Genomic DNA, 25,658 nt, shown 5'->3' with positions numbered 1-25,658 from the left:
GAACTCTTTCCCTCTCTATCTCTATTTTCCTCCCCCCTCTCTCCCTTCTTTCTTTTCCACTCTCTTTCTTCCTTCCCCACTCTCTCTCTCTTTCTCCCCCTCTCTGTCTTTCTTCCTTCCCCTCCATATCTTTCATTTCCACTCTCTCTCTTTCTTCCTTCCCCACTCTCTCTCTTACTTCCTTCCCCTCTCTATCTATTTCTTGCCACTCTCTCTATCCCATTCTCCCCCCTCTTTGGTCAAGCTTTTTCAACAAAAGAAGGTTATTATAGCTCGAGTTGTATGATGTTTTTCTAAGGAAAAAAAACACCTTTGGTATTCAGGGTTAATTGCTGTGTTGGCACTCTGAGATAAATAAGTTGCTTTTGTGTTGCAGTTTGGGCACTCTGGCTCAAAAAGGTTCCCCATCACTGAGATAGGGACTCTGTTAGAGACGCCCTCCCCTTCAGGGAAAAAGTACCTTAAAGTGCATCTGCAGGTTATTGCCACTTTAAGAGTGATCCCTCTATCTTACAGGGGTATGTGACCCCTCATGTGAAAGAGGGAATTGCCTTCTAAAGAGGGGAAGGGGTACTTGTAGAGAACCTATCCCCCCATAGAAGACAGAGTGATATTAACTCAGAGTGGTATTAAAACACAGAGAAAAACCTCTTCTTTCCAATGTGGGTTCTTATACCACTGCCATTAGTAAGTGATTGTCATAAAATTGGCAATCACCTATCTTATGAATTTACTTATGGGGGCAGTGGCTACAAAAACAGCCTACGACACATGAGCACAAAATACCACCCACATGAAAGAAAAGTTAACCCACTAAACTAACACTAAAACCTACTTTAAATATTTTACTGAAAAACATAATTTATGTAAGAATATACCTGATAAATTCATTTCTTTCATATTGGCAAGAGTCCATGAGCTAGTGACGTATGGGATATACAATCCTACCAGGAGGGGCAAAGTTTCCCAAACCTCAAAATGCCTATAAATACACCCCTCACCACACCTACAATTCAGTTTAACGAATAGCCAAGAAGTGGGGTGATAAAGAAAGGAGTAAAAAGCATCAACAAAGGAATCTGGAAATAATTGTGCTTTATACAAAAAAATCATAACCACCATAAAAAGGGTGGGCCTCATGGACTCTTTCCAATATGAAAGAAATTAATTTATCAGGTAAATTCTTACATAAATTATGTTTTCTTTCATGTAATTGGCAAGAGTCCATGAGCTAGTGACGTATGGGATATCAATACCGAAGATGTGGAACTCCACTCAAGAGTCACTAGAGAGGGAGGGATAAAAATAAATAACAGCCATTCTCCGCTAAAAAATAATCCACAACCCAAAATAAAAGTTATTCTCATAATGAAAAGAAAAATTTAAAACATCAGTAGAAGAATCAAACTGAAACAGCTGCCTGAAGAACTTTTCTACCAAAGACTGCTTTTGAAGAAGCAAATACATCAAAATGGTAGAATTTAGTAAATGTATGCAAAGAGGACCAAGTTGCTACTTTGCAAATCTGATCAACTGAAGCTTCATTCTTAAAAGCCCACGAAGTGGAGACTGATCTAGAAGAATGAGCTGTAATTCTCTGAGGCGGGGCCTGACCCGACTCCAAATAAGCTTGATGAATCAAAAGCTTTAACCAAGAAGCAAAGGAAATAGCAGAGGCCTTCTGACCTTTCCTAGGACCAAAAAATAAAACAAATAGACTAGACGTCTTCCTGAAATCTTTAGTAGCTTCAACATAATATTTCAAAGCTCTCACCACATCCAAAGAATGTAAGGATCTTTACAAAGGATTCTTAGGATTAGGACACAAGGAAGGGAAAACAATTTCTCTACTAATGTTGTTAGAATTCACAACTTTAGATAAAAATGTAAATGAAGTCCGCAAAACCGCCTTATCCTGATGAAAAATCAGAAAAGGAGATTCACAAGAAAGAGCGGATAGCTCAGAAACTCTTCTAGCAGAAGAGATGGCCAAAAGGAACAACACTTTCCAAGAAAGTAGTTTAATGTCCAAAGAATGAATAGGCTCAAACGGAGGAGCCTGTAACGCTTTCAAAACCAAATTAAGACTCCAAGGAGGAGAAATTGATTTAATGACGGGCTTAATATGAACTAAAGCTTGTACAAAACAGTGAATATCAGGAAGTTTAGCAATCTTTCTGTGAAATAAAACTGAAAGAGCAGAGATTTGTCACTTCAAGGAACTTGCAGACAAACCATTATCCAAACCATCCTGAAGAAACTGCAAAATTCTAGGAATTCTAAAAGAATGCCAAGAGAATTTATGAAAAGAACACCATGAAATGTAGGTCTTTCAAACTCGATAATAAATCTTTCTAGAAACAGATTTACGAGCTTGTAACGTAGTATTAATCACTGAGTCAGAGAAACCGCTATGACTAAGTACTAAGCGTTCAATTTTCATACCTTCAAATTTAATGATTTGAGATCCTGATGGAAAAATGGACCATGAGACAGTAGGTCCGGCCTTAATGGAAGTGGCCAAGGTTGGCAACTGGACATCCAAACAAGATCCGCATACCAAAACCTGTGTGGCCATGCTGGAGCCACCAGCAACACAAACTATTGTTCCATGATGATTTTGGAGATCACTCTTGGAAGAAGAACTAGAGGCGGGAAAATGTAAGCTCGATGATAACACCAAGGAAGTGTCAGCACATCCTGAACATCCCTGAACCTGGACAGGTATCTGGGAAGTGTCTTGTTTAGATGAGAGGCCATGAGATCTATCTCTGGAAGACCACACATCTGAACAATCTGAGAAAACATATCTGGATGGAGAGACAACTCCCCTGGATGTAAAGTCTGACGGCTGAGATAATCGGCCTCCCAATTGTCTACACCTGGGATATGCACGTCAGAGATTAGACAAGAGCTGGATTCCGCCCAAGCAAGTATCCAAGATACTTCTTTCATAGCTTGGGGACTGTGAGTCCCACCCTGATGATTGACACATGCCACAGTTGTGATATTGTCTGTCTGAAAGCAAATGAATGGTTCTCTCTTCAACAGAGGCCAAAACTGAAGAGCTCTGAGAATTGCACGGAATTCTAAAATATTGATTGGTAAAATCGCCTCTTGAGATTTCCAAACCCCTTGTGCTGTCAGAGATCCCCAAACAGCTCCCCATCCTGAAAGACCTGCATCTGTAGTGATCACAGTCCAGGTTGGCCGAACAAAGGAAGCCCCTTGAACATTCCAAAATTAAAGCCATAAAGCTCTTCTAGCTAAAATAGTTAAAGACATGGATCTAACATCAATTTTGATAATATAAAAAATGGCATCACAAATAAAATGATTAGCATGTTGCAGTAAGCGAACAATGCTAGATATGTCAGAATCCAATTCTTGTTGCGCTAAATTCTCCAACCAAAAAGTTGATGCAGCCGCAACATCAGCCAAAGAAATTGCAGGCCTGAGAAGATGACCTGAATATAAATAGGCTTTCCTTAGATAGGATTCAAGTTTCCTATCTAAAGGATCTTTAAAAGAAGTACTATCTTCCATAGGAATAGTGGTAAGTTTAGCAAGAGTAGAAATATCCCCATCAACTTTGGGGATCTTTTCCCAAAACTCTATAGAAATTGCTGGTAAAGGATACAATTTTTTAAACATTGAAGAAGGAATAAAAGGAGTACCTGGCTTATTCCATTCCTTAGAAATCATATCAGAAATAGCATCAGGAATAGGAAAAACCTCTGGAGTAACCACAGGAGGTTTAAAAACAGCATTTAAATGTTTACTAGTCTTAATGTCAAGAGGACTAGCTTCCTCAATATCCAAAGTAATTAACACTTCTTTTAACAAAGAACGAATATACTCTATTTTAAACAAATAAGTAGATTTGTCGGTGTCAATATCTGAGGAGGGATCTTCTGAATCAGATCGATCCTCATCAGAGGAGGATAAATCATTATGTTGTCGGTCATTTGAAATTTCATCAACTTTATAAGAAGTTTTAAAAGACCTTTTACATTTATTAGAAGGATGCAGACAAAGCGTTCTGAATAGAATCAGTAACAAATTCTTTAAAATTCATAGCTATATCATGTACATTAGAAGTTGAAGGAACTGCAACTGGCAATGTACTATTACTGATGGATACATTTTCTGCATGTAAAAGTTTATCATGACAACTATTACAAATGACATTCGGAGATATAATTTCCACAATCTTACAACAAATGCACTTAGCTTTGGTAGAACCGATGTCAGACAGCAAAGTTCCAACAGATACTTCTGAGGCAGGATCAGATTGAGACATCTTGCAAAATGTAAAAGAAAAAACAACATATAAAGCAAAATTATCTATTTCCTTATATGACAGTTTCAGGAATGGGAAAAAATGCAAACAGCATAGCCCTCTGACATAGAAAAAGGCAAGAGGCAAATGGCAATGGGGTATAAAACTAAAAAAAATTGGCGCCAAGTATGATGCACAACGTAAGTGAATTTTTTTTTGGCTCCAACAATATCCTGAAATGACACACTTGCGTCACTAACGATGCAACCGTGTGTAAGGCTTCCGCGTCAACTACGACGCAGGAAATGACGAACTTGCGTCAACTAACGAGGATGACTCAATAAAGTCTAGCATTTGGCGCGCCCGCAGGCCTAATGCTGCCCGCAATTTGTAAGAAAAAAGTAGTCAATTTGAAAAAAAGACTAAACCCCATGTAAGAAAAAGGAAATGTATGCTTACCTGATAAATTTATTTCTTTTACGATATGACGAGTCCACGGATTTCATCCTTACCTATGGGATATCGCCTCCTGGTCAGCAGGAGGAGGCAAAGAGCACCACAGCAGAGCTGTATATATAGCTCCTCCCTCCCTCTCCAGTCATTCGACCAAAGTTAGGAAGAGAAAGGAAAAGCAAGGTGAAGAGGTGACTGAATTTTAACAAAAATAAAGACCTGTCTTAGAAAATGACAGGGTGGGCCGTGGACCGATCATATTTTAAAAGAAATAAATTTATCAGGTAAGCATAAATTTCCTTTTCTTTTACAAGATATGACGAGTCCACGGATTTCATCCTTACTTATGGGATACAATACCAAAGCTATAGGACACGGATGAAAGGGAGGGAATAGACAGGAACCTAAACGGAAGGCACCCCTGATTGAAGAACCGTTCTCCCAAAAACAGCCTTGGACAAGGCAAAAGTATCAAATTAGTAAAATTTGGAAAAAGTGTGAAGAGACGACCAAGTTGCAGCCTTGCAAATCTGTTCAACAGAAGCATAATTTTTAAATGCCCATCAGGAAGCCACAGCCCTAGTAGGAGGAGCCGTAATTCTTTCAGGAGGCTGCTGTCCAGCAGTCTCATATGCAAAACGGATGATACTCTTCAGCCAAAAAGAAAGAGAGGTAGCCGTAGTTTTCTGACTCCTACGTTTTCCAGAAAAAACAACAAATAATGAAGATGATTGACGAAATTCTTTAGTCGCCTGCAAGTAAAACTTCAGGACACAGACCACGTCCAAGTTATGTAACAGACGTTCCTTCTTAGAAGAAGGATTAGGACACAATGAAGGAACAATAATTTCCTGATTAATATTTTTGTTGGAAACAACCTTAGGAAGAAAACCAGGTTTGGTACGTAACACTACCTTATCAGAATGAAAAATAAGGTCAGGAGAATCACATTGTAATGCCGAAAGCTCAGAAACTCTGCGAGCAGAAGAAATAGCAACCAAAAATAAAACTTTCCAAGATAACAATTTAATATCTATGGAATGCATAGGTTCAAACGGAACCCCTTGAAGAACCTTAAGAACTAAATTCAAAATCCAAGGAGGAGCAATAGGTCTAAACATCCGGAATATCTGCCAGACGTTTGTGTAGCAAAATAGATAAAGCAGAAATCTGTCCCTTTAAGGAACTTGCTGATAACACTTTCTCCAATCCTTCTTGGAGAAAAGACAAAATCCTAGGAATCCTAATCTTACTCCATGAGTAGCCCTTGGATTTGCACCAATAAAGATATTTACTCCATATCTTATGGTAAATCTTTCTAGTAACAGGCTTACGTGCCTGGATCAAGGTATCAATGACCGAATCAGAGAACCCTCGCTTAGATAAAATCAAGCGTTCAATCTCCAAGCAGTCAGCTGCAGAGAAATTAGATTTGGATGATGGAAGGGTCCCTGAATGAGAAGGTCCTGCCTCAATGGAAGCTTCCACGGCGGCAGAGATGACATGGCCACCAGATCGGCATACCAAGTCCTGCGAAGCCACGCAGGAGTGATGAGAATCACCAAAGCCCTCTCCTGTTTTTCCCGAGCAATCACCCGGGGAAGGAGAGCAAACGGAAACACATATGCTAGGTTGAACGACCAAGGCACTGCCAAGGCATCTATCAGTTCGGCCTGAGGATCCATGGACCTGGATCCGTATCTCGGGAGCTTGGCATTCTGACGAGATGCCATAAGATCCAGCTCCGGTCTGCCCCATCTGAGAATCAGGTTGGCAAAGACCTCCGGATGGAGTTCCCATTCCCCCGGATGAAACGTCTGTCTGCTCAAAAAATCCACTTCCTAGTTGTCCACTCCTGGGATGTAGATTGATGACAGATAACAAGAGTGAGCTTCCGCCCACCGAATTATCTTGGATACTTCTGTCATCACTAAGGAACTCCTTGTTCCTCCCTGATGATTAATGTAAGCCACAGTCGTGATGTTGTCCAACTGAAATCGGATGAATTTGGCCTAAGCCAACTGAGGCCAAGCCTGAAGCGCATTGAATATTGCTCTCAACTCCAGAATATTAATGGGAAGTAGAGACTCCGACCGAGTCCACACACCCTAAGCCTTCAGGGAGTTCCAGACTGCACCCCATCCTATCAGGCTGGCATCCGTTATCACTATCACCCAAGAGGGTCTGCAGAAGCATGTCCCTTGGGACAGATGATCCGGCGACAACCACCATAGAAGAGATTCCCTTGTCTCCTGATCCAGATCTATTTGAGAAGACAAATTTGCATAATCTCCATTCCATTGTCTGAGCATGCTCAGTTGTAGAGGTCTGAGATGAAGACGAACAGACGGAATGATGTCCATTGCTGCCACCATCAATACAATTGCCTCCATGCACTGAGCCACTGATGGCAGAGGATTGGACTGAAGGGATCGGCATGTATTCAGAATCTTTAACTTTCTGACTTCCGTCAAAAAGATCTTCATGGATAGAGAGTCGATTAAAGTTCCCAGGAAAGGAACCCTTATCTGTGGAATTAGTGAACTCTTTTCTAGATTCACCTTCCACCCGTGAGTCCTTAGAAATGATAGAACAATGTCAGTATGAGAAAAGGGAGGTAGGAGATGAATCTCTACGACCGATAACAGAAAACCTATGAAATAGACCCCCGTTCGGAAAATCATTCCATTCAATAGGTCGATCTTAAAAGGGAGGTAGGAGATGAATCTCTACGACCGATAACAGAGAACCTATGAAATAGATCTCCAGTGAGGAAAGCCATTGCATTCAATAGGTGATACTCCCTTCACGTCCCTCTGACATTCGCTGTACTCTGAGAGGAATCGGGCTTCAAAAAAGCTGAGAAGCGCATGTCAACGTAGAAATCTTAGCACAAACTTACTTCACCACCTCCATAGGAGGCAAAGTTTGTAAAACTGAATTGTGGGTGTGGTGAGGGGTGTATTTATAGGCATTTTGAGGTTTGCAAAACTTTGCCCCCTCCTGGTAGGGTTGTATATCCCATACATCACTAGCTCATGGACTCTTGCCAATTACATGAAAGAAAGGGCATTTGTCCTTAGAAATGATAGAACAATGTCAGTATGAGACTTTGTTAGCTGATAAGACGACGCCTGGATCAGAATATCGTCCAGATAAGGCGTCACTGCAATGCCCTGCGGTCCCAGAACCGCTAGCAGCGACCCCAGAACCTTTGTGAAAATTCTGGGTGCCGTGGCCAGACCAAAAGGAAGAGCCACAAACTGAAAATGTTTGTCCAGAAAGGCAAACCTCAGGAACTTGTAACGATCTCTGTGGATAGGAAATTGAAAATATGCATCCTTTAGATCCATGGTAGTCATAAATTGACCCTCCTGGATCAATGGAAGAATGGTACGAATAGTTTCCATCTTGAAAGATGAAACTCTGAGAAACTTGTTTAGACTCTTGAGATCTAAGATAGGTCTGAAAGTTCCCTCTTTTTTTAGAAACTACAAACAGACCTGATACAGTCCCTGTCCCTGTGAAGGAACGGGACACAGGAATCCCAAAGAAGAGAGGGCTCACTCACAATGTAAGAACACCTCTCATTGAGATGATACATGATACACCAAAAATTTGGAAAATCCCAAAGCATCTCCCTCCTTCCTAATATGGAGGAAGCATTGGAAATAGTAACTACTGAAAAACTTCCTCTAGGAATGTTTCCCACCTCGTGGAAACACCATAACTCTGCACGGAGTGTAAAAGGAAGAGCAGGGCACCGAATGTGGGTCATAGATTTCCAAGGAACACTTATAGGAGAAAAGAATGGCATAACTTGACCATTATCAACCTGTTCCTAATAGCCATCTCCTTAGAGAGAGTAGGTACAAGAAAAAAAAAAATCTTTATTTTTTTTTAATAAAAGGTACACACAGAAAATGAAAACTGTTTCATTATGTACGCTTTTGTTCCATCCCAAATCACAAGGGATGAATGAACAAAGAAACAACAGAAATTCCTTGATAAAATTTGCTCATAAAAGACATTGCTGTCTCTATAAATCTTGAAAGAAACTGTCTTTTTGTGCAGTGGTTCCATCCTATAGACACAAAGGAGGAATAACAGATAAACAGCTGAATTTATGCAAAAAAATTAACATATAAAAAACGGTACTGTCTCTTTAAATCTTGAAAAAAACTGTCTTTTTGTGCAGTTGTTCCATCCTTTAGACACAAAGGAGGAAATAACAAATAAACAGCTGAATGTATGCAATAAAAATAACATATAAAAAACGGTACTGTCTCTTTAAATCTTGAAAGAAACTGCCTTTTTTTGCAGTTGTTCCATCCTATAGACACAAGGAGGAAATAACAAATAAACAGCTGAATTTATACAATAAAAATAACATATAAAAAAACGGTACTCTCTCTTTAAATAATAAACAGTAACTTTTTCTTCAACATGCATGGTTGGAATGATTAACAAGAAATCTGCAGCCTTTGTACTCTAAGAAATCATGTTGAAGTAACCAAATGCAAATATCCTAAGGCTCATATAGGAATGCCTATTAACCCCTTGTTTCTCAGTGCAATACACACTGAGAAATAATGAGACATAGAAAAGCAGTCCAACTGCACTCTCACAGCGTGTTAAACCCGCAAAGGATAACAACACTGGACTGTGTGAGAGGTTCTGTCCCCGGTATACAAACAGGCGTCACAGAGCTCTGCCCCTTGTGAGCGTTAAGACGCTCTGACTCCCGTTACTTGCCTAGAGACAGAGAAAGCGCCCAAAAGTGGCGCACTTAGCAACTCCGCCCATCGTGGGCGTGAAGACTCTTCAACTCCCGGCATTTGTCTGAATATGCCCTGGGGACAGAGGAAGCGCCCGAAAGCGGCGCAAACTAACAACTCCGCCCATCGTGGGCATGAAGACTCTGCAACTCCCGGCATTTGTCTGAATATGCCCTGGGACAGAGGAAGCACCTGAAAGCGGCGCAAACTAACAATTCCGCCCATCGTGGGCGTGAATAGCAACTTCCAGCACTCGTGTAATAAGCAATCTCCCGGCCGCCATTAATATAGATAGGCCACCGGGAGCTAGTGAAACTGTGAAAAATACAGATTGGGGGCAATCAGGCTCAAGTTGTAGCATCGAAATGACCCATACACCATGCCAATAAAAGTTATAGCATTACCACTTAACATTAACATTAATGTTAACATTAACGGAGCCAGCTCCTGGACGTTATAGAAACAAACTGACATTAACTTGTCAGCAGAAAATTATGTCATAAACCGCTCCTACAAGGAGAGGTGATGTGTCCCATCACAGTAAGAACCCTGTTCATGCAGACTCTATTACTTAGCCCCTGCATATGTGACTGTCCAGGAACGTTAACTGCTGGAATTTTAGCCCCCGCTAAGAATGTGCTGTCCCTCCGTTTATATGTAGGAGTCCTGACCACATAAATAAGTGCTCCATTTCTCTGAAATCCATCCAGAATAAAAAGTCAGCACTTACCTGGGAAGCTGTGCGACAGCATGGCAGTCCAGCAGGTGTTCAGAGGTCCTCTCCCTCCCATAGCCCTGTGGACAAAGATCAGCCTGAGTTAAAAGTTCTTAGGTTATCTAGATTGGGGCAGCTAATATGTATAGAAGGCGCAGTGAGAATTTTGTCCCACCAGTTCCTATTGCTTCAAAGCCACCAAATACTTATCTTTTTGTACTGAAGAGACTGATCTGGTCTAGGCTACACCCCAGCACAAAGTAGCACTCAGTGGCACTACTTTAAAAAATAATAAACTCTTGATTGAAGATTCTAAACTAACACCTCACTTTACCTCTTCCTATCACTAACACAGGCAAAGAGAATGACTCGGGTGGGAGGGAAGGGAGGAGCTATATATACAGCTCTGCTGTGGTGCTCTTTGCCTCCTCCTGCTGACCAGGAGGCATTATCCCATAAGTAAGGATGAAATCCGTGGACTCGTCATATCTTGTAAAAGAAAAAATATTTCTTAATATGTTTATTTCCCAAATATGAAACTGACAGTCTACACAAGGAAATACATGAACCTGACTCATGGCAAATATAAGTACAATACATATATTTAGAACTTTATATAAATGCATAAAGTGCCAGACCATGGCTGGGGTGTCTTAAGTAATAAAAAACATACTTGCCAAAAAAGACACCCATCCACATATAGCAGATAGCCAAACCAGTACTGAAACAGTTATCAGTAGAGGTAATGGTATATGAGAGTATATAGTCGATCTGAAAAGGCAGGTAGGACATGAATCTCTACGATTGATAACAGAGATCCTATGAAATAGACCCCCGTTTGGAAAATCATTCCATTCAATAGGTGATACTCTCTTCACGTCCCTCTGACATTCGCTGTACTCTGAGAGGAATCGGGCTTCAAAAAAGCTGAGAAGCGCATGTCAACGTAGAAATCTTAGCACAAACTTACTTCACCACCTCCATAGGAGGCAAATTGTGGGTGTGGTGAGGGGTGTATTTATAGGCATTTTGAGGTTTGCGAAACTTTGCCCCCTCCTGGTAGGGTTGTATATCCCATATGTCACTAGCTCATGGACTCTTGCCAATTACATGAAAGAAAGGGCAATTTGCCAGGTAGTGCCCTAGTTGAAGTGATTATAGCTCTTTTGCATAAAAAAATACATTTAAATACATATGACGAGTCCACGGATTTCATCCTTACTTGTGGGATATTAACCTCCTGCTAACAGGAAGTGGCAAAGAGCACCACAGCAAAGCTGTATATATAGCCCCTCCCCTTCCCCTCCACCCTCAGTCATTCGGCCGAAGGTATAGGAAGAGAAAAAGGAAAGGCTAAAAGGTGCAGAGGTGACTGAAGTTTACAAAAAATATAAAGAAAAACTGTCTTAAAAAGAACAGGGTGGGCCGTGGACTCGTCATATCATAAAAGAAAGTAATTTATCAGGTAAGCATAAATTTAATTTTCTTTTACAAAGATATGACGAGTCCACGGATTTCATCCTTACTTGTGGGAAACCAATACCAAAGCAATAGGATACGGATGAAAGGGAGGGACAAGACAGGAACCTAAACGGAAGGCACCACTGCTTGAAGAACCTTTCTCCCAAAAATAGCCTCAGAAGAAGCAAAAAGTAGCAAATTTGGAAAATTTGGAAAAAGTGTGAAGGGACGACCAAGTCGCAGCCTTACAAATCTGTTCAACAGATGCATCACTTTTAAAAGCCCATGTGGAAGCCACAGCCCAAGTAGAATGAGCCGTAATTCTTTCAGGAGGCTGCTGTGCAGCAGTCTCATATGCCAGGGGGATAATAATTCTCAGCCAAAAAGAGAGAGAGGTAGCCGTAGCTTTCTGACCCCTACGCTTTCCAGAAAAAACAATGAATAAAGAAGAAGATTGATGGAAATCCTTAGTTGCCTGTAAGTAAAACTTTAAGGCACGGACCACATCCAAATTATGCAACATACGCTCCTTCTTAGAAGAAGGGTTAGGACATAAGGAAGGAACAACAATTTCCTGATTAATATTCTTATTTGAAACAACCTTAGGAAGGAAACCAGGTTTGGAACGTAATACCACCTTATCAGGATGAAAAATGAGATAAGGGGAGTTACACTGTAGCACTGAAAGTTCAGAAACTCTTCGAGCAGAAGAAAAAGCAACTAAAAACAGAACTTTCAAGGATAACAATTTGATATCCATGGAATGCATGGGTTCAAACGGAACCCCTTGAAGAACTTGAAGAACTAAATTCAAACTCCAGGGAGGAGTAATGGATCTAAATACAGGCTTAATTCTAGATAAAGCCTGACAAAAAGACTGAACATCTGGTACATTTGCCAAACGTTTGTGAAACAGAATTGACAAAGCTAAAATTTGTCCCCTTAAGGAACTTGCTGATAACCCTTTCTCTAATCCTTCTTGGAGAAAAGACAATCCTAGGAATCCTAACTTTACTCCATGAGTAACTCTTGGATTCACACCAATAAAGATATTTACCCATATCTTATGATATATTTTTCTAGTGACAGGCTTTCTAGCCTATATCAAAGTATGGATGACCGAATCAGAGAATCCTCGCTTCGATAAAATCAAGCGTTCAATCTCCACGCAGTCAGCTGCAGATAAATTAGATTTGGATGTTGGAAATGACCTTGAATGAGAAGGTCCTGTCTCAATGGAAGTTTCCACGGTGGCAGAGAGGACATGTCCACTAGATCCGCATACCAAATCCTGCGTGGCCACGCAGGCGCTATCAGGATCACTGAAGCTCTCTCCTGTTAGATTCGAGCAATCACGCGTGGAAGGAGAGGAAACGGCGGAAACACATAAGCTAGGCTGAACAACCAAGGCACTGCCAAGGCATCTATCAGTTCGGCCTGAGGATCCCTTGACCGGGATCCATATCTTGGAAGCTTGGCATTCTGTCGAGATGCCATCAAATCCAATTCCGGTCTGCCCCATCTGAGAATCAATGAGGCAAATACCTCCGGGTGAAGTTCCTACTTCCCCGGATGAAAAGTCTGTCGACTTAGAAAATCTGCTTCCCAGTTCTCTACTCCTGGGATGTAGATCGCTGACAGATGACAAGAGTGGGCCTCCGCCCAACTGATTATCTTGGATACCTCTATCATCGCTAAGGAACTCCTTGTTCCCCCCTGATGATTGATATATGCCACAGTTGTGATGTTGTCCGACTGGAATCTGATGAATTTGGCCGAAGCCAACTGAGGCCACGCCTGAAGCGCACTGAATATTGCTCTCAGTTCCAGAATATTGATTGGAAGTAGAGACTCCACTTGAGTCCAAACACCCTGAGCCTTCAGGGAGTTCCAAACTGCACCCCAGCCCAGAAGGCTGGCATCTGTTTTCACTATCACCCACGAGGGTCTGCGGAAACAAGTCCCTTGGGACAGATCTGGCAACAACCATCAAAGAAGAGAGTTTCTGGTCTCTTGATCCAGATTTATCTGAGGAGATATATCCGCATAATCCCCATTCCACTGTCCGAGCATGCACAGTTGCAGTGATCTCAGATGAAAGCGAGCAAACGGAATGATGTCCATTGCCGCTACCATAAATCCAATTACCTCCATACACTGAGCCACTGATGGCCAAGGAATGGACTGAAGTGCTCGTCAAGTATTTAGAATCTTTGATTTTCTGACCTCCGTCAGAACAATTTTCATGGTTACCGAGTCTATCAGAGTTCCCAAGAAAAGAACCCTTGTCTGTGGGACAAGTGAACTCTTCTCTATGTTCACCTTCCAGCCGTGGGTTCTCAGAAAAGACAACACTGTGTCCGTGTGAGAGTTTGTCAGATGATATGTTGAATCAGAATATCGTCCAGATAAGGCGCCACCGCTATTCCTCGCGGTCTGAGAACCACCAAAAGAGACCCTAGAACCTCTGTGAAGATTCTGGGTGCTGTGGCCAACCCGAAAGGAAGAGCCACGAACTGATAATGTTTGTCCAAGAAGGCAAACCTTAGAAACCGATGATGATCCTTGTGGATTGGAATATGAAGGTAAGCATCCTTTAAATCCACGGTAGTCATATATTGACCCTCCTGGATCATTGGTAAGATTGTTCGTATAGTCTCCATCTTGAACGATGGGACTCTGAGAAACTTGTTTAGACACTTGAGATCTAAAATGGGTCTGAAAGCTCCCTCTTTTTTGGGAACCACTAATAGGTTTGAGTAAAACCCCTGTCCCTGTTCCAATTTTGGAACTGGACAAATTACTCCCATAGTAGAAAGGTCTTTTACACAGCGTAAGAACGCCTCTCTTTATCTGGTTTGCAGATAACTTTGAAAGATGAAATCTCCCTCTTGGGAGAAAGTCCTTGAATTCAAATTGATAACCGTGGGTCACTATTTCCAGTGCCCAGGGATCCGGAACATCTGTTGCCCAAGCCTGAGCAAAGAAAGAGAGTCTGCCCCCTACTAGATCCAGTCCCGGATCGGGGGCCACCCCTTCCTGCTGTCTTAGGAGCAGCAGCGGGCTTTTTGGATTGTTTACCCTTATTCCAATTCTGATTAGGTCTCCAGACTGACTTAGATTGGGTAAAATTCCCTTCCTGCTTTGAAGAAGAAACAGGGGGTCCTCCTTAAAAGTTCCGAAAGGAACGAACATTATTCTGTTTACACCTCATTTTAACCAATTTATCCTGAGGTAGGGCATGGCCTTTACCTCCTGTAATATCAGAAATTATTTCCTTCAATTCTGGCCCGAAAAGGGTCTTACCTTTAAAGGGAATATCTAAAAGCTTATGTTTTGATGACACATCAGCAGACCAAGATTTGAACCACAATGCCCTATGTGCTAAAATAGCAAATCCTGCATTTTTTGTCGCTAATTTAGCAATTTGAAAAGCGGCATCAGTAATAAAAGAATTAGCTAGCTTGAGAGCCTTAATTCTATCTAAGATGTCATCTAATGGAGTCTCAACCATAAGAGACTCTTCTAGAGCCTCAAACCAAAAAGCTGCTGCAGTAGTTACTGAAACAATGCAAGCCGTAGGTTGTAAAAGAAACCCCTGATTAACAAATAATCTCTTTAGAAGACCCTCTAATTTCTTATCCATAGGGTCTTTAAAAGCACAACTATCCTCAATGGGTATAGTAGTACGCTTAGCTAGGGTAGATATAGCTCCCTCTACCTTAGGGACCGTTTGCCATGAGTCCCGAATGGTATCTGATATGGGAAACATTTTCTTAAAATTAGGAAGGGGAGAACCCCCCCACAATTTCTCTGGAGGAATCACAATAGGGTGACAATCATCCAGAATGGCTAAAACCTACCTAAGTAACAGGCGGAGGTGTTCAAGCTTAAATTTAAATGACATAGCATCCGAATCTGTGTGAGGCAAAACATTCCCTGAATCAGAAATTTCACCCTCAGACAGTAATTCCCTGGTCCCCAACTCAGAGCACTGTGAGGGAACATCGGAAATAGCTAATAAAGCATCAGAGGATTCAGTATTTACATTAATACTTGACCTACTGCGTTTACCCTGCAACACTGGTAATTTAGACAATACAAGTACTAGGCGTCGGTTGTGTGGGCGTTAAAGGTTGTAACACTTGGGGAGAATTGGATGGCATATCCTGATTCTCTTCAGACTGAGAATCATCCTTAGGCACACTTACTTTATTTAAAATATGCTTTTTACATTGTAAAGGCCTTTCAGTACAAAAGTTACAAAATGTTAGAGGGGGTTGCACAATAGCTTCTAAACACATAGAAAAATGAGAAACCTCAATGTCAGACATGTTGAACAGACTAGTAATACCACAAAAGTCGTTTAAACACTTATTTATAGCATAAAATAAACATTAGAAAAAACGTGTACTGTGCCTTTAAGAAAAGAAAAAGTGAAAGATTTTTCCAAAATGCACAAAAAAACAATTTATGCTTACCTGATAAATTTATTTCTCTTGTAGTGTATCCAGTCCACGGATCATCCATTACTTATGGGATATTCTCCTTCCCAACAGGAAGTTGCAAGAGTCCACCCACAGCAGAGCTGCTATATAGCTCCTCCCCTAACTGCCATATCCAGTCATTCGACCGAAAACATGCAGAGAAAGGAAAAACCATAGGGTGCAGTGGTGACTGTAGTTTAAATGAAAAAATTACCTGCCTTAAAATGACAGGGCGGGCCGTGGACTGGATACACTACAAGAGAAATACATTTATCAGGTAAGCATAAATTATGTTTTCTCTTGTTAAGTGTATCCAGTCCACGGATCATCCATTACTTATGGGATACCAATACGAAAGCTAAAGTACACGGATGAAGGGAGGGACAAGGCAGGTACTTAAACCGAAGGTACCACTGCCTGAAAAAAAACCCTTTCTCCCAAAAATAGCCTCCGAAGAAGCAAAGTATGAAGCGCAGACCAAGACGCCGTCTTGTAAATCTGTTCAACAGAAGCCTCATTTTAAAAAGGCCTAAGTGAAAGCCACAGCTCTACTAGAATGAGCTGTAATCCCTTCAGGAGGCTGCTGTCCAGCAGTCTCATAAGCTAAACAAATTATGCTTTTTAACCAAAAAGAAAGAGAGGTTGCTGAAGTCTTTTGACCTCTCCTCTGTCCAGAGTAGACAACAAACAAAGTAAATGTTTGATGAAGATCTGAAGTAGCTTGTAAGTAAAACTTAAAAGCACGAACCACGTCCAAATTGTGTAATAGATGTTCCTTCTTTGAAGAAGGATTAGGATACAAGAATGGAACAACACTCTCTTGAGTGATATTCTTGTTAGATACCACCTTAGGTAAAAAACCCAGGTTTGATACGCAGGACTATCTTATCCGTACGGAGGACCAGATAAGGAGAATCACATTGTAAAGCAGATAACTCGGAGACTCTACGAGCCGAGGAAATAGCTACCAAAAAGGAACTTTCCAAGATAAAAAGTTTGATATCTATGGAATGAAGAGGTTCAAACGGAACTCCTTGAAGAACCTTAATAATCAGGTTTAAGCTCCATGGCGGAGCAACAGGTTTAAACACAGGCTTGGTTCTAACCAAAGCCTGACAAAATGCCTGAACGTTTGGAGTATCTGCCAGACGCTTGTGCAAAAGAATAGACAGAGTAGAAATATGTCCTTTTAAGGAACTAGCTGACAACCCTTTTCTCAAAATCATCTTGGAGAAAAGATAATATCCTGGGAATCCTGACTTTACTCCATGAGTAACCCTTGGATTCATACCAATAAGATATTTATGCCATATCTATGTAAAATTGTCCTAGTGACAGGCTTTCATGCCTGTATTAAGGTATCAATGACTGACTCGGAGAAGCCATGCTTTGATAACATCAAGCGTTCAGTCTCCAGGCAGTCCATCTCAGAGAAGTTTAATTTAGATGGTTGAAAAGACCCTGAGGAAGAGGGTCCTGTCTCAGAAGCAGAGACCATGATGGAAAGGATGACATGTCCACCAGATCTGCATACCAGGTCCTGCGTGGCCACGCAGGCGCTGTCAAAAACACCAAAGCACTCTCCTGCTTGATCTTGTGCAAAGACCTCCGGAGGGAATTCCCACTTCCCCGGATGAAAAGTCTGACGACTTAGAAAATCCGCCTCCCAGTTCTCAACACCTGGGATATGGATAGCTGATAGACAAGAGAGAGTCTCTGTCCAGTGAATTATTTTAAGACTTCTAACATCGCTAGGGAACTTCTGTTCCCCCTTGATGGTTGATGTAAGCCACAGTCGTGATATTGTCCGACTGAAATCTGATGTACCTCAGAGTTGCTAACTGAGGCCAAGCCTGAAGAGCATGGAATATCGCTCCCAGTTCCAGAATATTTATTAGAAGGAGGGTCTCCTCCTGAGTCCACTATCCCTGAGTCTTCAGGGAGTTCCAGACTGTATCCCAACCTAAAAGGCTGGCATCTGTTGTAACAACTGTCCCATCTGACCTGCGGAAGGTCATACCCTTGGACAGATGGACCCGAGATAGCCACCAGAGAAGAGAATCTCTGGCCTCTTGGTCCAGATTTAAGAGGGGGACAAATCTGTGTAATCCCCGTTCCATTGACTGAGCATGCATAGTTGCAGCGGTCTGAAATGTAGGCGTGCAAACGGTACTATGTCCCTTGCTGCTACCATTAAGCCGATTACATTCATGTACCGAGCCACCGAAGGGCGCGGATGGAATGAAGAACACGGCAGTAATTTAGAAACTTTGACAACCTGGACTCCGTCAGGTAAATTTTCATTTCTACAGAATCTATCAGAGTCCCTAGGAAGGAAACCCTTGAGATTGGGGATAGAGAACTCTTTCCTTGTTCACTTTCCACCCATGCGATCTCAGAAATGCCAGTACTACGTCCGTATGAGACTTGGCAATTTGGATGTTCGACGCCTAAATAAGGGGCCACTTCTATGCCCCGCGGCCTAAGGACCGCCAAAGCGACCCCAGAACCTCCATAAAGATTCTTGGGGCTGTAGTTAACCGAAAGGAAAGAGTTACAAACTGGTAATGCCTGTCTAGAAAGGCAAACCTGAAAAACGGTGGGGATCCTTATGCATCGTAATGTGAGGATAAGCATCCTTCAAATCCATTGTAGTCCTCTATTGACTCTCCTGGATCATAGTTAAGATGGTACGAATAGTTTCCATCTTAAATGATGGAATTCTGAGGGATTTGTTTAAGATCTTTAGATCCAAAATAGGTCTGAAGGTTCCCTCTCCTTGGGAACCACAAACAGATTTGAGAAAAACTCTGTCCCTGTTCCTCTCTTGGAACTGGATGGGTCTCGTACACAATGTAAGAATGCCTTCTTTATCTGGTTTGCAGATAATTGTGAAAGGTGAAATCTCCCCTTTTTTGGAGGGGAAGCTTTGAAATCCAGAAGATATCTCTGGGATATAATTTCCAATGCCCAGGGATCCTGTGCATCTCTTGCCCACGCCTGGGCGAAGAATGAAAGTCTGCCCCCTACAGGATCCGTTACCGGATAGGGGACCGTTCCTTCATGCTGTCTTAGAGGCAGCAGCAGGCTCCTTGGCCTGCTTATCTTTGTTCCAGGTCCGGTTGTCTCCAGACCGTCATGGACTGAGCAAAAGTTCCCTCTTGATTTGCCTTAGAGGAAGTTGATGCCACACCTGCCTTGAAGTTTCGAAAGGCACGAAAATTAGACTTTTTGGTCCTTTGATTTGGACCTGTCCTGAGGAAGGGCATGACCTTTTCCTCCAGTGATATTAGCAATAATCTCCTTCAAACCAGGCCCGAATAGGGTCTGCCCCTTGAAGGGAAATTAAGTAGCTTATTTATTAAAGTCACGACAGCTGACCATGATATAAGCCATAGCGCTCTGCGCGCCAGTACAGTAAAAACAGAATTATTAGCCGTTAGCATAAATTTTAAATGTAGAAATATCGGAATCAGGTTAAATCATCTTCCCTGAGTCAAAAATATCACCCACAGACTGAAGCCCCCCTCAGCTTCTGCATATTGTGAGGCAGTATCAGACATGGTTCTTAAAGCATCTGTATGCTCTGTATCTATCCCCAGAGCTATCTTGCTTTCCTTTAATTTCAGGTAGTCTGACTAATACCGCTGCCAGAGTATTATTCATAACTTTCGCCATGTCTTGTAAAATAAACGCTATGGGCGCCCTTGATGTACTTGGCGCCATTGAGCGTGAGTCCCTGAAGCGGGAGTCGAAGAGTCTGACACGTGGGGAGAGTTAGTCGGCATAACTTCCCCCTCGACTGAATCCTCTGGTAAAATAAACGCTATGGGCGCCCTTGATGTACTTGGCGCCATTTGAGCGTGAGTCCCTGAAGTGGGAGTCAAAGGGTCTGACATGTGGGGAGAGTTAGTCGGCATAACTTCCCCCTCGACAGAATCCTCTGGTGATAATTTTTTAAAGACAAAAAAACATAATTTATGTAAGAACTTAGTTTTCTTCTGTGAAAAGCACACTGGTCTAAAAGAGGCTGCTTCCGGGTGGTAAATCGCCATAGAACAAGCCACTGAGCTGTTGTTCGTTCCTGGTAGAGCGCTTCTCTCTTTGTATGCAAATTATGTAAGAACTTACCTGATAAATTCATTTCTTTCATATTAGCAAGAGTCCATGAGCTAGTGACGTATGGGATATACATTCCTACCAGGAGGGGCAAAGTTTCCCAAACCTTAAAATGCCTATAAATACACCCCTCACCACACCCACAATTCAGTTTAACGAATAGCCAAGAAGTGGGGTGATAAGAAAAAAGTGCGAAAGCATATAAAATAAGGAATTGGAATAATTGTGCTTTATACAAAAAAATCAAAACCACCACAAAAAAGGGCGGGCCTCATGGACTCTTGCTAATATGAAAGAAATGAATTTATCAGGTAAGTTCTTACATAAATTATGTTTTCTTTCATGTAATTAGCAAGAGTCCATGAGCTAGTGACGTATGGGATAATGATTACCCAAGATGTGGATCTTTCCACACAAGAGTCACTAGAGATGGAGGGATAAAATAAAGACAGCCAATTCCTGCTGAAAATAATCCACACCCAGAATAAAATTTTTAATGAAAAAACATAAGCAGAAGATTAAAACTGAAACCACTGCCTAAAGTATGTTTCTAGCAAAAACTGCTTCAGAAGAAGAAAACACATCAAAATGGTAGAATTTAGTAAAAGTATGCAAAGAGAACCAAGTTGCTGTTTTGCAAATCTGATCAACCGAAGCTTCATTCTTAAACGCCCAGGAAGTAGAAACTAACCTAGTAGAATGAGCTGTAATCCTTTGAGGCGGAGTGTTACCCGACTCAACATAGGCATGATGAAATAAAGATTTCAACCAAGATGCCAAAGAAATGGCAGAGGCTTTCTGGTCTTTTCTAGAACCGGAAAAGATGACAAATAGACTAGAAGTCTTTCGGAAAGACTTAATAGCTTCAACATAATATTACAAAGCTCTAACAGCATCCAAAGAATGCAATGATTTCTCCTTAGAATTCATAGGATTAGGACATAATGAAGGAACCACAATTTCTCTACTAATGTTGTTAGAATTCACAACCTTAGGTAAAAAATTCAAAAGAAGTTCGCAGCACCGACTTATCCTGATGCAAAATCAGAAAAGGAGACTCACAAAAAAGAGTAGATAATTCAGAGACTCTTCTGGCAGAAGAGATGGCCAAAAGAAACAAAACTTTCCAAGAAAGTAATATAATGACCAAAGAATGCATGGGTTCAAAAGGAGGAGCTTGAAGAGCCCCCAGAACCAAATTCAAACTCCAAGGAGGAGAAATTGACTGAATGACAGGTTTTATACGAACCAAAGCTTGTACAAAACATTGAATATCAGGAAGATTAGCAATCCTTCTGTAAAAAAGAACAGAAAGAGCAGAGATTTGTCTTTCAAGAAACTTGCGGACAAACCTTTATCTAAACCATCCTGAAGAAATATAAGTCTTCCAGACTCTATAATATATCTCTCTAGATACAGATTTACGAGCCTGTCACATAGTATCAATCACAGAGTCAGAGAAACCTCTTTGACCAAGAATCAAGCGTTCAAACTCCACACCTTAAAATTAAGGTTTTGAGATCCTGATGGAAAAAAGAACCTTGAGACAGAAAGACTGGTCTTAACGGAAGAGTCCACAGCTGGCAAGAGGCCATCCGGACAAGATCCGCATACCAAAACCTGTGAGGCCATGCTGGAGCTACCAGCAGGACAAACGAGCATTCCTTAGAATATTGGAGAATACCCTTGGAAGAAGAACTAGAGGCGGAAAGATATAGGCAGGATGATACTTGTAAGGAAGAGATAATGCATCCACTGCCTCCGCCCGAGGATCCCTGGATCCGGACAGATACCAGGGAAGTTTGTTGTTTAGATGAGAAGCCATCAGATCTATTTCTGGGAGTTCCCACATTTGAACAATCTGAGGAAATACCTCTGGGTGAAGACCATTCGCCCAGGTGCAACGTTTGGCGACTGAGATAATCCGCTTTCCAATTGTCCATACCTGGGATATGAACCGCAGAGATTAGACAGGAGCTGGATTCCGCCCAAACCAAAATTCGAGATACTTCTTTCATAGCCAGAGGACTGTGAGTCCCTCCTTGATGATTGATGTATGCCACAGTTGTGACATTGTCTATCTGAAAACAAATGAACAACTCTCTCTTCAGAAGAGGCCAAGACTGAAGAGCTCTGAAATTGCACGGAGTTCCAAAATATTGATCGGAAATCTCACCTCCTGAGATTCCCAAACCCCTTGTGCCGTCAGATACCCCCACACAGCTCCCCAACCTGTAAGACTTGCATCTGTTGAGATTATAGTGCAGGTCGGAGGAACAAAGAAGCCCCCTGAACTAAACGATGGTGATCTGTCCACCATGTCAGAGAGTGTCGTATAATCGGTTTAAAGATATTAAGTGAGATATCTTTGAGTAATCCCTGCACCATTGGTTCAGCATACAGAGCTGAAGAGGTCGCATGTGAAAACGAGCAAAGGAGATCGCATCTGATGCGGCAGTCCTAAGACCTAAAATTTCCATGCATAAGGCTACCAAAGGGAATGATTGTGACTGAAGGTTTTGACAAGCTGAAATCAATGTTAAACTTCTCTTGTCTGACAAGGACAGAGTCATAGACACTGAATCTATTCTAGAAACCTAAAAAGGTTACCCTTGTCTGAGGAATCAATGAACTGATTAGTAAATTGATCCTCCAACCATGAACTTGAAGAAACAACACAAGTCGATTCGTATGAGATTCTTTGAAAATGAGAAGACTGAGCAAGTACCCAGATATCGTCCAATAAGGAAATACCAAAACCCTGTTCTCTGATTACAGAAAGAAGGGCACCGAGAACCTTTGAAAAAAATTCTTGGAACTGAGGCTAGAGCCACAAAACTGGTAATGCTTGTCTTAAAAAGAGAATCTCAGACACTAAAAGTGATCTGGATGAATCGGAATATGCAGATACACATCCTGTAAATCTATTGTAGACATATAATGCCCTTGCTAAACAAAAGGCAGGACAGTCCTACAGAAACTGAATGTTGGAATCCTTACATAACGATTCAATATTGATAGATCCGGAACTGGTCTGAAGGAATTGACCTTCTTTGGTACAATGAAGAGATAAAATAAAACCCCAGCCCCTGTTCCAGAACTGGAACTGGCATAATTACTCCAGCCAACTCTAGATCTGAAACACATTTCAGAAATGCTGAGCCTTTGCTGTGTTAACTGGGACACGGGAAAGAAAAAATCTCTTAGCAGGAGGCCTTAACTGAAGCCAATGCTGTACCTTTCTGAAACAATGTTCTAAAACCAGAAATTGAGAACGGAATTGATCAAAATTTCTTTGAAGAAAACGTAATCTGCCCCATACCAGCTGAGCTGGAATAAGGTCCGCACCTTCATGGGTACTTAGGAGCTGGCTATAGGTTTTCTATAAGGCTTGGATATATTCCAAACTGGAAATAGTTTCCAAACTGATACCGCTCCTGAGGATGAAGGATCAGGCTTTTGTTCCTTATTGTGAGGAAAGGAACGAAAAATGATTATTAGACCTAAATTTACCTTAGATTTTTTATCCTTTGGTAAAAAAGTTCCCTTCCTTCCAGAAACAGTTGAAATAATAATTTATTACCCTGGAAAGAAAAGGAAAGCAAAGTTGACTTAGAAGACATAACAGCATTCCAAGTTTAATCCATAAAGCTTTTCTAGCTAAAATAGCTAGAGACATATACCTGACATCAACTCTAATGATATCAAAAGATGGTATCACCAATAAAATTATTAGCATGTTATAGAATAATAATAATGCTATAAAATTATGATCTGTTACTTGTTGCGCTAAAGCTTCTAACCAAAAAGTTGAAGCTGCAGCAACATCCGCTAAAAATATAGCAGGTCTAAGAAGATTACCTGAACATAAGTAAGCTTTTCTTAGAAAGGATTCAATTTTCCTATCTAAAGGATCCTTAAAATGAATTACTATCTACCGTAGGAATAGTAGCACATTTAGCAGGAGTAGAGACAGCCCCATAACCTTAGGGATTTTGTCCCAAAAAAACTCTAATCTGTCAGATGGCACAGGATATAATTGCTTAAACGTTTAGAAGGAGTAAAAGAATTACCCAAATTATTCCATTCCCTGGAAATTACTTCAGAAATAGCATCAGGGAGATTAAACACTTTTGGAATAACTACAGGAGATTTAAAAACCTTATTTAAACGTTTAGATTTAGTATCAAGAGGACCAGAATCCTCTATTTCTAATGCAATTAATACTTCTTTAAATAAAGAACGAATAAATTCCATCTTGAACAAATACAAAGATTTATCAACATCAACCTCTGAGACAGAAACCTCTGAACCAGAAGAACCATTATCAGTATCAGAATGATGATGTTCATTTAAAAATTCATCTGAAAAAAGAGAAGTTTTAAAAGACTTTTATGTAAACTAGAAGGAGAAATAACAGACATAGCCTTCTTAATGGATTTAAAAAATAAAATCTCTTATGTTTATCAGGAACACTCTGAAAATTAGATGTTGACGGAACAGCAACAGGTAATGTAACAGTACTAAAGGAAATTTTATCTGCATTAATAAGTTTGTCATGACATGCAATACAAACAACAGCTGGAGAAACAGATACCAAAAATTATAGCAGATACACTTAGCTTGGTAGCTCCAGCACTAGACAGCGATTTTCCTGTAGTATCTTCTGACTCAGATGCAACGTGAGACATCTTGCAATATGTAAGAGAAAAAACAACATATAAAGCAAAATTGATCAAATTCCTTAAATGACAGTTTCAGGAATGGGAAAAAATGCCAGTGAATAAGCTTCTAGCAACCAGAAGCAATGAAAAAATAAGACTTAAATAATGTGGAGACAAAAGCGACGCCCTTATTTTTTAGCGCCAAATGAGACGCCCACATTATTTGGCGCCTAAATGCTTTTGGCGCCAAAAATGACGCCACATCCGGAACGCCGACATTTTTGGCGCAAAATAACGTCAAAAAATGACGCAACTTCCGGCGACACGTATGACACCGGAAACGGAAAATAATTTTTGCGCCAAAAAAGTCAGCGCCAAGAATGACGCAATAAAATGAAGCATTTTCAGCCCCCGCGAGCCTAACAGCCCACAGGAAAAAAAGAGTCAAATTTTTGAAGGTAAGAAAAAATGATTAATTCAAATGCATTATCCCAAATATGAAACTGACTGTCTGAAAAATAAGGAAAGTTGAACATTCTGAGTCAAGGCAAATAAATGTTTGAATACATATATTTAGAACTTTATAAACAAAGTGCCCAACCATAGCTTAGAGTGTCACAGAAAATAAGATTTACTTACCCCAGGACACTCATCTACATGTTTGTAGAAAGCCAAACCAGTACTGAAACGAGAATCAGC

General features: G+C 41.0%; 1 protein-coding gene across 1 annotated transcript in view; it reads right to left on the bottom strand.

Annotated features, from left to right (window-relative positions):
- The window catches only part of CHEK2 (checkpoint kinase 2), a 531,010-nt gene that overhangs the window by 2,605 nt on the left and 502,747 nt on the right, over positions 1 to 25,658 (bottom strand). The window lies entirely within an intron of this gene.

The sequence above is a fragment of the Bombina bombina genome, chromosome 2, assembly GCF_027579735.1.
Source record: "Bombina bombina isolate aBomBom1 chromosome 2, aBomBom1.pri, whole genome shotgun sequence".
Classification (NCBI taxonomy): domain Eukaryota; kingdom Metazoa; phylum Chordata; class Amphibia; order Anura; family Bombinatoridae; genus Bombina; species Bombina bombina.
Note: the sequence above shows the minus strand (reverse complement) of the source record. Positions and strands in the feature narration are given on the sequence as shown.